The sequence below is a fragment of the Triticum aestivum genome, chromosome 4B (genome assembly GCF_018294505.1).
Source record: "Triticum aestivum cultivar Chinese Spring chromosome 4B, IWGSC CS RefSeq v2.1, whole genome shotgun sequence".
In the NCBI taxonomy this organism is placed as follows: Eukaryota; Viridiplantae; Streptophyta; class Magnoliopsida; order Poales; family Poaceae; genus Triticum; species Triticum aestivum.
In genome coordinates this window covers 234,814,036-234,827,827 of record NC_057804.1, presented here as the reverse complement: position 1 = coordinate 234,827,827, position 13,792 = coordinate 234,814,036, and the positions used below count along the sequence as shown (strand labels likewise).

Genomic DNA, 13,792 nt, shown 5'->3' with positions numbered 1-13,792 from the left:
TTGTGTCACTCCACGGCATTCCGAAGGAGATCAGTTCAGACCGCGGCAGTATTTTCACTTCTAAGTTCTGGGATAGTTTCCAAGAGGCAATGGGAACTCATATTACCTGGAGCACTGCTTATCATCCCCAATCCCAAGGCCAAGTCGAGCGAGTCAATCAAATTCTTGAAGACATGCTTCGAGCTTGTGTTATTTCTTTCGGCAAGAAGTGGGAAGAATCTCTCCCTTATGCGGAGTTCTCTTATAACAACAGCTATCAAGCCAGCTTGAAGATGGCACCCTTTGAAGTGCTTTATGGACGTAAGTGCCGAACCCCTCTGAATTGGTCAGAAACTGGGGAACGAGCACTCATTGGTCCGGACATTATTCAACAAGCTGAAGAGCAGGTTCGCATTGTCCGGGATAATCTCAAGGCGGCCCAATCCCGCCAGAAGAGCAACTATGACCGGAAACACTGGGGTTCAACTTATCAACCTGGTGAACAAGCTTATCTGCGTGTCACTCCTTTGAGAGGCACTCATCGGTTCGGAGTCAAGGGAAAGTTAGCTCCTCGCTACATTGGTCCCTTCCGTATTCTCGCCCGTCGTGGACTGGTGGCTTATCAACTGGAGTTGCCACCTCAGTTCTCTCACGTTCATGACGTCTTCCATGTGTCGCAACTTCGTCGATGCTTCAAGGATCCGGAACGTGAAGTGGATCCGGAATTGATTGAAATTCAAGATGATCTCACATACAAGGAGCATCCGATCTGCATTCTTGAAGAAGCTGAACGTCGAACCCGCCAGAAGGTTACTAAGTTCCTCAAGGTGCAATGGTCGAATCATACTAAAGAGGAAGCCACTTGGGAACGCGAAGATAACCTCCGGGCTGAATACCCCGATCTTTTCCCTTCTACCTCTTAATTCTCGGGACGAGAATTTCTTTTAGAGGAGGAGAGTTGTAACACCCCGGTGTAATGATGCTACAGTAACCCCTGGGGTTAAGTTAATCTTTTTGCTAAACATGTTCCTGATCATAATTGTCTCCTTTCTCTTTTAAATTCCAGTTGAATTCAAATTCAAATTTTGTCTGAAATTCAAAATGCTCAGACATGAAAACAAAAATGTTCATCATGTGCAGAATAATCCACAACTAATTTTGGTGGTGAACCAACATTTTGCAAAAGGTTTGAGTGGCCTAAGCTACTTCAAACAGTGGCCTAAGAAATAAATTAAATGCCTTTTTAATTTATGAAAATGGCAAACTATTTCTAAAGCCTCACAATCTATTTGGGCAGTGCCTAATAATTCTTTGAGATTATTTTGGCCAATGGCATAATTTTTGCAAAGTCTTTATTGGCTAAAAGAAAAAAAAGAAAAGGCTAAAGCTGTTTAAAAAAAAAGGGGAAAAGAAGAGGGGGAGGGAGAGCCCCTGGCCTCCCCTTGGGCTTCGGCCCATCCCAGCAGGCCGACCCACCTCACCAGCCTGGCCGGCCCAGCTCCCCGAAGCGCGCCCCCCCCTTCCTGTTCCCCTGGTGCGCGCCGCTACAGGGGCGCGACGCCGCCCGACCACCTCGCCGGCAACGCCGCGGGTGGGTAAGGGCCCCTCCCCTCGACGCCTCGACCTCCTCCCCACCTACCTCCACCCACTCCCCTGCTCGCCCCCTCCGCCTCTCCCACTCCCCTCCGGATTCCCCCTCGAGCTTTCCCCTCTCTCGGACCCGAGCGTGCTCGCCGCCGCGCCTCGACTGTACTCGCGGCCACCGAGCCCCATTCGCCTCGCCATCGAGCCCATCGTCTCCGCCGCCGTCGTCTACCCAGTCCCCGTCCGTGAGCGCGAGCCGGGAGCCACTACGGGGAGCGGATCGAGCAGCCCCCTTTCTCCTCTGTCGCCGGTGACCGCCGTCATCTCCGGCCACCTCTGCGCTCCTAAGCTGTCGCAGGCTTTTCGTAGCCGCCCGGTGAGCTCCTCCCTCCCTCCTTTCTTCTCCTCGCACCGCTTCGCCCTCCCTAGCTCACTCGCCGCAGCTGCAGTAGCTCACCGCCGCCTAGACCCGCAGTCGTCGTGGCCACGCTCACCGTCGAGCTCAACCGAGCACTGCACCGTGCCCAGCACGCTCCGAGCAGCCTGACACACATGCCAGTTGCCCCTGTCGTGCCCTACTTCGACGAGCTCGAGCTCGCCCGAGCTCCGGCGTCCGCCGCGGTCGACGCCACCGTCGACACCGTCCATCCCAGCCTCGGCTGAGACCTCGAATGGGTGCGCCCGACCCCCTGCTTTTGAACGCGCTGCCCCACGCTGCTTTTGAGCGCCCGTAGCCCCGTCCCCGATGATGCCCGAAGCCAACCGCCGCCCACGCTCACCGCTGGCGCCGATTCCGGCCAAGTCCGGTGATGCTACGGCCACCACTGGACGCGGCGCGGAGAGCTCGTTCGTATGAGCCTAGCCCCGCTCCTCCCCGAGCCCTGTACGCGTTTTCCGGCGAGGTCCGGCGCCCCTCCGCCGCGGGAACGCTCACCGGAGCTCCCCAACGCCGGCGCCGACGTGGACGTCCGGGTCCACCTCGCCAGGTCACTGCCCCGTGGCCCCAGTGGCCCGGCTAGCCCTGTTGACCTAGTCAATGGCTGACTAGGCATGGCCCAGTCACTGCCAGTGGGCCCCTCGTGGACCCTGTTGACTAGTCAACTAGTCTGTTGACCGCTGATGCAACAATGACGCCCTGATGATGTCATATTTCCTTTTCTGTTAATATAAATAATTCCAGAATATTGTTTAAACTTTAAAAATTCATAGAAAATAAACCGTAACTCCGATGAAAATGTTTTCTATATGAAAGTTGCTCAGAAAAATCCAACGAATCCGAATACGCGGTCCGTTCATCTGTCACATGCCCCTAGCATGCTGAACATGGAACTTTCCCCCTCCGGTCATCTGTCTGACACAGGTCCGGAACCGGGAACACCTTCCCGGTTGTTTTCCCCCTTCACCTATAACGTCTAGGACCGCGTTAGAGCACGCTTAGCGCTACGTATCGTCATGTCATGCTTAGTGTTACCTCTGTTTGCTATGTATTTACTGTTTCTTCCCCCTCTTCTCTCCGGTAGACCCCGAGGCCGCTGATGCCCCGGTGATCGACTACGTCGTCGACAACGACCCCTCCTTGCCAGATCAACCAGGCAAGCCCCCCCTTTGATCATCCCGATATCGCCCATTCCATTCTCTCATGCTTGCATTAGATTTTGCTACTGTTATTGTTTGCTCCTATTCTGATGCATAGCCTGCTTTTGTACCTGTATTGTACCTTACCTGCTTATCCTAAACTGCTTAGTATAGGTTGGTTAGTGATCCATCAGTGACCCCCACCTTGTCCTTGTTGCCCCTGCTTCATCATTGAAGACCCGATCAACGGGATCGAAGACCAGGCCCCGACACCGCACATCACTTTCCCCTTAGTTGCTCGACACTACTGGGTTACTATCGAGTGCCGAGGGTGAGACCTCTACAGCACTTCTGATGTTAACCTGTAGTGTAGCTATTCGGTCGTGGTCATCGAGGGTGATTTCCTCTTTAACCACTTCCGATACGACTCTGTCGTGCAACCCCTCAAGTGTGAACCTCGAGGGTGATTCCTCTACGTTCACCTTGATGATTACATTGAGTGGAACCCACCGGGGTGATTCCTTGGGTTTTCCTCTTGATGTTTGGACACACGGATACTTGGACTTTACAACTGTTACTTGGAAAGTGATGTGGAGACGGGTTGACCTGGAAGGTGCCCGTGAGATAATTACGAGGCGTGGCCGGGCATTCTTAGCCCTTGCCGCAAGTCCTCGAGACGGGGCAACGGGGTCACCTCTTTCGTGAGTCTCTGCTTGTTACCGCGCGTTCCTAATCCACTACGATTTGGATATTTGATCCGAGGGGCCTCTGGCCTGATAGCACTAACCATCACGTGGGCATAGTATGGGCGTTCTGCGTCGTATACATCAGCCAAAGCTTAATAGACGTCAGCGACGGAGCGGCGCGCGCCGGGTTGGACTGGTAAGCTCCTGCCTTTTTAGGGAGGTAGCTAGGTCTGCTCACCGGCCGCGTACGCAACGTGCAGGAGTTTCCGGGGAGATGGCCCATGACCCCTGGGGGCATAGGTTTAGTCCGGCGTGCTGGCCTCTCTATTAAGCCTAGGTCGGGTTGCGGCGTATTGTTTGGCCGAGGCCGGGCATGACCCTGGAAAGTGTGTCCGGCCGGAGTCAATCGAGCGTGGTGGGTAAGTTGGTGCACCCCTGCAGGGAAGAAAACATCTATCGATAGCCTGTCCTACGGTAACGGACACTTGGAGTTGTATCCCGATCGATACAACTAGAACTGGATACTTGTGATGAGAACTGGATGGTGATGAGGATTTGATTGTGATGATAACTGGATAGTATGGCTCTGGGATTGCTTTCTCGCAGGGAGTCGAGAAAGGATCTCTGGCCGAGGTTGATAACACTACTACCACTTTACTTTATGCTACTCTACTCCCTCCTGTTTGCTGCAAGATGGTGGTTTCCAGAAGATGCTAGTCTTCGATAGGACTAGACCTTCTCTCTATTCTGGCATTTCTGCAGCCCAGTCCACATATACAGCCTTCCTTTGATAATGTTGCATATGTAGTGTAGATCCTTGCTTGCGAGTACTTTGGATGAGTACTCACGGTTGCTTTGCTCCCCCTTTTCCCCCTTCTTTCTTCTTTCTGGTTGTTGCAACCAGATGGTGGAGTCCAGGAGCCAGATGCCACCTTTGACGACTGCTGCTACCCCGAGGGTGCCTACTACCACGTGACGGACGCCGACGACCAAGAGTAGTTAGGAGGCTCCCAGGCAGGAGGCCTTGCCTTTTCGATCGTAGTTGCTTTTGTGCTAGCCTTCTTAAGGCAAACTTGTTTAACTCATGTCTGTACTCAGATATTGTTGCTTCCGCTGACTCTTTGTTTTCAAGCTTATGTATTCGAGCCCTCGAGGCCCCTGGCTTGTAATATAAAGCTTGTATTATTTTAATTTGTGTCTAGAGTTGTGTTGTGATATCTTCCCGTGAGTCCTTGATCTTGATCGTACACATTTGCGTGTATGATTAGTGTACGATTGAATCGAGGGCGTCACACAAAAGAACACAAAATCCAATCACCCTGTTACCATGTCGTTGACTTCCATCAAGTCACTTTCCATGTGTACTCTGGAACATCACTTTAGCCTGGTATGTCCCAGGAGCATGCTCCATCAACTAAGCATATTGCACTGAGAGAAACCATTGTTCTTATCATCTAGTCTATAATGCTTATTTTTGTTTCTTCTTTCTCTGCACATGAACCATAAAGAAAATAAGCTCAAGAAGGAAAGGCCGACTAATCTTTTTCTATACTATATAGGAGTACGGAATTTGTAATACCTTGTTTCCATGTCAATCCATGTCTCATATTTTTAGTTGTTGGTAGCCAGCAAGTAATCCCTAGTCCATAGTGCCTCTTTCTCTGTCCTGGGATGGCGTTCACATATTTTCTGTAGTAGCATTATCAACAGGTAACAATAGTCCACAACATATATAAGATATATTTTGATGCAAATGTACCCAGCTAAAATCTCCATGAGCGTACAAAATAGAGACTAAAGGTTCGTCAACATAGTTTGAGGATCTGGCTAACAATGTGAAAATTTTGGAGTTTTAACACTAAAAACAGAAAATACTGGTAGCACAGCACGCGGAGGAAGCTCCCATGGCCTATATCAGCGACGCAGCACGCGGAGGAAGCTCCCATGTAAACCTAGGAATAGTTTGTAATCCAGATTAAACCCAGCCCAATCCATACAGGTATAAGTCCAACAACAAAACCAGACCAGACTAAATTGTAAATGCTATAATCCAAATCAATCCAAACTGAATGTATTTTCAAGCCAAACCCATCCAAACCATTCCCCACATACAGTTTAAACCTGAAGTTTCAAACCAAGTGCATGTCCAATTACTATGGGAAGAGAGGCGTTGTTAGGGTGATTAGCTGGGAAGCTGCTGTTGCATGTTACTCACCACAACAACGTACCTACACAGAACAAGATATAATGCTAGATACTAGCACTTTAGTTGACTAGCTGCACTCTATCCATCACGGGTTAAGACGAACTTGTTCACACTGTCCGACTTTGTCGGCCAATTCACCGGCACAATCGAGCTGGAAGAAGGAGTACACCTCATAGGGCGCCATGTAACTGTTGTATATCAAGCGGTCCAGCAGTAGTTGGGCAGCTCGGCCACCGCCTGCGCCACACACAGCCCGCAGTCCACCGCCGTGATGTCCATGGTGCACCACCCAAGCCCGTAGATGGTCGTCTTGGCTCCGGCGCTAGGCTGCACCATGTACGTCGCCAGCCCCTTGTTCGCACTGTCACCGGCGTCGACGGACATTAGCTTCCCTAAGCTTGGTCGAACGCGGCCAGGTCCATGCCGGTGCCTTTCTGGGTTTTGAGAAGGCTGAGCGTGTAGCCCATGTGCGCACTGCCGTGGCCACGCAGAGCGCGCGGCCCTGCGGCCGGACGTTGCTGCGGCACTGCACAAGGACCCATATTGCCAAGGAGGAGCGGCCAGCGGTGGTCGTGGCGTACTAGGTGGGGGTGTGCCAGACGAAGCGGTGGTCGTGGCATACTAGGTGGGGGTGTCTTGAGGAGCAGCTCCATGGCATCGGTCTCCTTGACGAAGAGCAGGCCGTGGTCCTCCTGTCCCCGAGCGGATCTCGCTGCCGCCATGGCCTGCGTGCAGGATCTCCCTCTCCTCTCCTCTCATCTCCTCTCCTCTCCTCTCCTCTTCTGGTGACGGGACGGGAGTGGAGGGGAGGGGAGGGGAGGAGGGAGTCATCTGGCCGCCGGCGCCGCCATGTCCTGCCCAGGGGAGGAGGGGTTTCCAGCGCGAGGGAGGGGAGGGGAGGGCGGATCTGCTGCCAGGGAGGGAGGGAGGAGGGCGGGGTGTTGGGTGGGGCGGTGGGGTGCTGGGTGCGGCGGCGGGGTGGTGGGGCGGCGGGTGGTGCGGGCGCGGGCGGCGGGGTGGTGGGCTGGTGGGGCGGCGGGGTGCTTGGGCGGCGGCGGGTGAGATGCGTGGGAGGGAGGGAGAGGAGGGGAGAGAGGGAGGGGATAACCCCACAGTTATTTTTTTACCTGGAAAAAAATAACCCCATCTCTTTGCCATCTGCCAGCAGATGGCAAAGAATCTTTGCCGTCTGCTGGTAGATGGCAAAGAGGTGGGGTTGGTACACCGTTACACGTTTGACGGCTACAGGATTTGCCAACCTCTTTGCCATCTGCTGGCAGATGGCAAAGATTATTTGCCATCCACTAGCAGATGGCAAAGAATTGGCTGATGGCAACCATGTTCTTTGCCGTCTGTCAGTTCTTTGCCATCTGTTTTTTATAAGCAGATGGCAAAGACATTCTTTGCCATCAGCTGGCAGATGGCAAAGAGCTGACTGATGGCAAATTCCCTGTTTTCAGTAGTGCCTCCTCACCGGTATCATGTAGCACCACGTTAGAACACGTCTAGCTCTACCTGTTGTCCTGTTATGCTATGTTTGCTTTATATTTACTGTTTCTTCCCCCTCTTCTCTCCGGTAGATCCCGAGACCGATGCTGCCCCTGTGATCGACTACGCCACCGACGACCCCTCCTTGCCAGAGCAACCAGGCAAGCCCCCCTTTGATCATCCCGATATTGCCCATTCCATTCTCTCATGCTTGCATTAGATTTTGCTACTGTAATTGTTTGCTCCTATTTTGATGCATAGCCTGCTTTAGTATCTGTTGTTGTACCTTACCTGCTTATCCTAAACTGCTTAGTATAGGTTGGTTAATGATCCATCAGTGACCCCCACCTTGTCCTTGTTGCCCCTGCTTCATCATCGAAGACCCGATCAACGGGATCGAAGACCAGGCCCCGGCAAAGCACATCACTTTCCCCTTAGTTGCTCAACACTACTGGGTTACTATCGAGTGCCGAGGGTGAGACCTCTACAACACTTCTGATGTTAACCATGTAGTGTAGCTATTCGGTCGTGGTCATCGAGGGTGATTCCGCCTTAACCACTTGCGATACGACTTTGTCGTGCAACCCCTCAAGTGTGAACCTCGGGGTGATTCCTCTTACGTTCACCTTGATTATTACATCGAGTGGAGTTCACCGGGGGTGATTCCTCGGGTTTTCCCCTTGATTTTTGGATAGACGGATACTTGGACCTTACATATGTTACTTGAAAAGGTGGGTCGACCCTGAGGGGTACCCGCGAGTGATGTGGAGACGGGTTGACTTGGAGGGTGCCCCAGAGTTGAATACGAGGCGTGGTCGGGCATTCTTAGCCCTTGCCGCAAGTCCTCGAGACGGGGCAACGGGGTCAAATCTTTCGTGAGTCTCTACTTGTTACCGCGCGTTCCTAATCCACTGCGATTTGGATATTTGATCTGAGGGGCCTCTAGCCTGATAGCACTAACCATCACGTGGGCATAGTATGGGCGTTCTGCGTCGTATGCATCAGCCGAAGCTTATTAGACGTCAGCGACTGAGCGGCGCGCGCCGGGTTGGACTGGTAAGCTCCTACCTTTTTTAAGGAGGTAGCTAGGTCTGCTCACCGGCCGCCCACGCAACGTGCAGGAGTTCCCGGGAAGATGGCCCATGACCCCTGGGGTCATAGGTTTAGTCCGGCGTGCTGACCTCTCTATTAAGCCTAGGTTGGGTTGCGGCGTATTGTTTGGCCGAGGCCGGGCATGACCCAGGAAAGTGTGTCCGGCCGGAGTTAATCGAGCGTGGTGGGTAAGTTGGTGCACCCCTGCAGGGAAGAAAACATCTATCGATAGTCTATCCTACGGTAACGGACACTCAGAGTTGTATCCCGATCGATACAACTAGAACTAGATACTTGTGATGAGAATTGGATTGTGATGACAATTGGATAGTATGGCTCTGGGATTGCTTTCTCGCTGGGAGTCGAGAAAGGATCTCTGGCCGAGGTTGATAACACTACTACTACTTTACTTTATGCTACTCTACTCCCTCCTGTTGCTGCTAGATGGTGGTTTCCAAAAGATGCTAGTCTTCGATAGGACTAGGCCTTCTCACTATTCTGGCATTTCTGCAGCCCAGTCCACATATACAGCCTTCCTTTGATAATGTTGCATAAGTAGTGTAGATCCTTGCTTGCGAGTACTTTGGATGAGTACTCACGGTTGCTTTGCTACCCCTTTTCCCCCTTTTCCATTCTTCTCGGATGACGCAACCAGATGACGGAGCCCATGAGCTAGATGACACCTTTGACGACTGCTACTACCCCGAGGGTGCCTACTACCACGTGATGGACGCCGTCGACCAGGAGTAGTTAGGAGGCTCCCAGGCAGGAGGCCTTGCCTTTTCGATCGTTGTTGCTTTTGTGCTAGCCTTCTTAAGGCAAACTTGTCTAACTCATGTCTGTACTCAGATATTGTTGCTTTCGCTGACTCTTTTGTATTCGAGCTTATGTATTCGAGCCCTCGAGGCCCCTGGCTTGTAATATAAAGCTTGTATTATTTTAATTTGTGTCTGGAGTTGTGTTGTGATATCTTCCCATGAGTCCTTGATCTTGATCATACACATTTGCGTGTATGATTAGTGTACGATTGAATCGAGGGCGTCACACCTGCCAAGATCGCCGCTGCTTCCACCACCAGGCCGTCGTGCTGCTGGATCTCCATCAACCTCTCCCTCCCCCTTGCTGGATCAAGAAGGAGGAGACATCTTCCCCAACCGTACGTGTGTTGAACATGGAGGTTCCGTCCATTCGGCACTAGGATCATCCGTGATTTGGATCACGACGAGTATGACTCCCTCAACCCCGTTCTCTTGAATGCTTCCGCGCGATCTACAAGGGTATGTAGATGCACTCCTCTATCTCGTTGCTAGATGACTCCATAGATTGATCTTGGTGAAGCGTAGAAATTTTTTATTTTTTGCAACGTTACCCAACACTCTGACTCTTGGCTAAAGTATCTTACGAGACACCAACTTGTAATTGTTTTGCGCACTCGAGTCCACTACTCGCCACAACAATACACTACCGAGGATCCACTCCCGTCATCCTACAGAAGGGCCATCCACGGCACTCACACTTATCTTGAGGCTTCTAGTAGTTTCCATTTACTTGTATATGAACTGTATAGGCAACCAAGTAGTCCTTTACCGCAGAAGCGGCTATTCGAATAGATGATGTTAACCCTGCAGGGGTGTACCTCTTCACACACGCTTCCACCACTTATCGCCGTTTACACGACATGTACGCGGCAACCTTCAAGCGGAAGCCCAACGAGGGTGTCGGCCATGGCCTGCCTAAACACTCAAGTCTCTACTCTCTAGTCTAGGTTTATCGCCTATTCAGGTTCCATCCGCAGGGTGTCCGCCCGAGGTTTCCACATACGGCCCCGAATGATGTGTGTAGGGTTTCTAAGACACCAAATGGGCGCCCGATACACCATGCCACGTACCTACCGCATCACAGCCCACCCCAAGGGTCACTCCTGCGCACGGACTCCAGTATACTACAAACACCAGAAACTACTTGCAACTCCTGGACAGAGGACAAGCGTGGTTAAGAAGCCAAGAGGGTCATTTAAAGATCCCAATGCATGGTAGTAGCTGATTCTTAAATCACACATACAGATCTCAGTGCTTAAGGACGGTTCCAATGAAACAACCCACCATGTACTCCTACATGGCCTCTCATCGATACCTTTACCAAATCGTGTTCAACACATCACTCTCATTACCGACATGATCATTTCACTCTAGCCCATCACCCAGATGAACCAGGCCTGACATGACTCTAAGCATAGCAGGCATAGCAAGGTAGGAAACACAAACATGGCTCAATCAACTCCTACACATGCTAGTGGGTTTCATCTAGTTACTGTGGCAAAGACCGGTCATGCAGAGGAAATGGGTTCAGCTACCGTAGCAGACAGCAGTTTGAAACGTGATTGTCTTATAGGCATTAAATGAGAGCAGGAGCGAGAACATGGGATTTTATCGATATGATCAAATGTGTGGTAGCTTCCCTGGCAGGTCTGTAGACTGGTACTGTCCTTCGATCGGGTACTCACGGCAATCCTCCGAGACAGAACCTACCGCAGAGAGCACCGATAACACAATCAATACATAACATTATGCAACAATATGATGCATGCATGTGACATGGCAATATGAGTTTGTTGGGCTAATGCAACTATAACCAGATGGGTTTGAGCTATTTTGAACCAAAGATTCAAACCCAAACTCATTTTGTGATTTTAAATAGTGCCTTTTCATGTTTTGCACTAAATAGCTAGGTTAACTTGTTTTAAACATGCATGAAACCAGTATAGATGGATAGTTTGGATTTTTCTGGTCTTTTTCATATATAACACTTTGCATTTGGAGTTACAGATTAATTTCTATGAATTTTTGAAGTTAGCACTATTTTCTGGAATTTCCTAAATAAGAATAAATCAAGAAAATGTATTACTACGTCAGCATTGCGTCAGCAACTCAAGTGGGGCGGTCCAGGTCAAACCTAGCCACTGGGACCCACTGTTCAGTGTCACTGTTAGTTAACTAACTTAATTAGGATTGGTTTAACCCTAATCTAGGTTTGACCAAAGGGCAGGGCCCACATGTCAGTGACCCAGGGGGGTCAAATCCCTGGTCAAACTGGGTTGACTCACTGGTGTTTAGCCTCCGGTGACGTCCAAACATGGCGAAGGGTGCGGGTTTTGCACTCGGGCGACCAAATGGACGATGAAGGCCACCTACGAGCAGCTAGGAGCAAGCCGCGCCGAGGGGTGGTGGTGGTTGAGCTCAAGGTCGCCGGAAACGACGCCGGCGACGAGCTTTGCAGCTGCCGGAGTTCGCGCGAGGCCGAACTTGTTGTTGCAGTGGTTCTGGAGGCACAGGGCCATCTCCTACGTGGCCTACGCGGTGCGGTGAGGTTGTTGGACAAGGTGGCGAGGCCGTTGGGTGGATGGAGCTATGTCGGCGAAGATCTCAGGCGGCAGCGCATGCGGTGGTGCTCGTTGTGGTCGCTGCAATGGATGGCAGCGAGAACAGAGAGGAGGCTGAGATGCAAAAGCTCACGTGGTCACGGCAAGCTAGGTGGCGAGGTCGGGGACGAGCTAGAGCGAGCGTGACGGTGAAGAGGATCTCCGGTGACGGCGAGGTCGGGTGAGGTCGTTGTGGTCGCTCCGGGGTGAACGAGCGCTCGGGGCTCGGTCTTCTCGACGAAGCGGAGGGCGGCGGAGCTCCTGGACACGGCAAGGCGGCATGGAGACAACAGTGGTCTCGGCTACGGCGGTCGTGGGTGGAGAGGGCGAGGGATAGGAGCTGGTGGTGAAAGGAGGTGTCGAGGGGGTCGGGGCAACGATGTGGAGGTCATCCACGCATCCAGCAGCTCGAGCGGCAAGCAGCTGGCACCGTGGCGAGCTCGGGCGCACCAGCGCTCACCTCCCTGCCTGCCTGGCAGGAGGAAGCAGCTGGCTGGCACGGGCCAGCACAGTGCTGGGCCGCCAGGTGGGCCGGCTAGTGGGTTTGGCCAGGTAAGTTCTTTTCTTTTTATTTCTGTTTTTCTTTTCTTTCTGTAAGTTTGTGGCTTTTCTAAAAAATACTCAGGCACTTTCAAAAATCATGAAACTGCTCATGCCCACTGTATAGAATATATCCAACATTAATCATTTTAGTTTATGATTATTTGGACATTTAGAATATTTTATAGCATTTAAATGTCCAAATGCAATTTACATATGATTTAATCTAGTGACCTTACAATGTCCTAGAAAAGTGTGCACCATTTTTGTCAGAGGTTCTAGACCAAGGCAAAGATGATGAACATTTTAGAAGGGCATTTCAGGTTCATTGAAAAGGATTTTAGTAAACCCTAGTTGGATTAAGAGGGTGCATGGGGTTCTGTCATCCCCATTTCCAAGTTTCTGTGTAAAGTAAACATGATGCAGTCACTCTAATGCATGCACTGACTAGGGTTGTGATAGGTCGGTCCGGATTCCCTGTGCCTCAGGAGGCCGCATTGGTTGTACGGGGCAGCCGCCCGTTGGGCTGGGAGGCCAGGCTTCGGCCCTGCCCTTCAATAAAAAGGGAAAAGGACGGTGCCTTTCCGCACTCACCTTCTTCTCCCCCTTCTGCTTAGTATCTTTCTTCCACTTGCCATGGTGAGAGGGCGTGTTGGCGCTTCGATAGTGGCCACAAGGGCTTCTGATCGACAGTGTGTTCCTCCTCCTCCGGAGCTCCCGGCGGCGGAGCCCACCGCGAGGGGGAGAGGAAGGGGATGAGGCCGAGGTTGTCGCGGTGCTCGGGGAAGAGGAGGACGGGGCGGCACCCCGGCTATGCTCCCGCTGGCGGCCCCTCCTCCAATGGGCAGACATGTCGGAGATCAGCCTCGCGAGTTCTTTATCAGGGTATAAAAGTGCTTGTGCGGCCATCTCTCCCTCCCTACCCCGTTCGCTCGGGTGATGGAGCAGGATCCGCCGCAGGCTTTGAGGCTACACATCAGGGGATCCGAGAATGGCAACATGTGGGTCGATGTTGACTCCCCCCGCCCTCACGTCATGTATCTTCGCCGTGGGTGGAAAACTTTTGCACGCGCCCACAACTTGTCGGAGGTACACGTTCTCCAGTTCAAGTTAATGGAGAATAGTCTGCTCTCCGTCAAGGTCTTCAGGAACTCAGGAATCCGCTTAGGGTTCTGCGTGGAGAGTTCCACCAACGACGAAAGCTCCTCCTCGAGCGAGATTGAC

General features: G+C 51.9%; 1 pseudogene; it reads right to left on the bottom strand.

The window, feature by feature from the left end:
• Nucleotides 1–6,115: 6,115 nt before the first annotated feature.
• Nucleotides 6,116–13,477, bottom strand: LOC123090067 (uncharacterized; annotated as a pseudogene).
• Nucleotides 13,478–13,792: the final 315 nt, after the last annotated feature.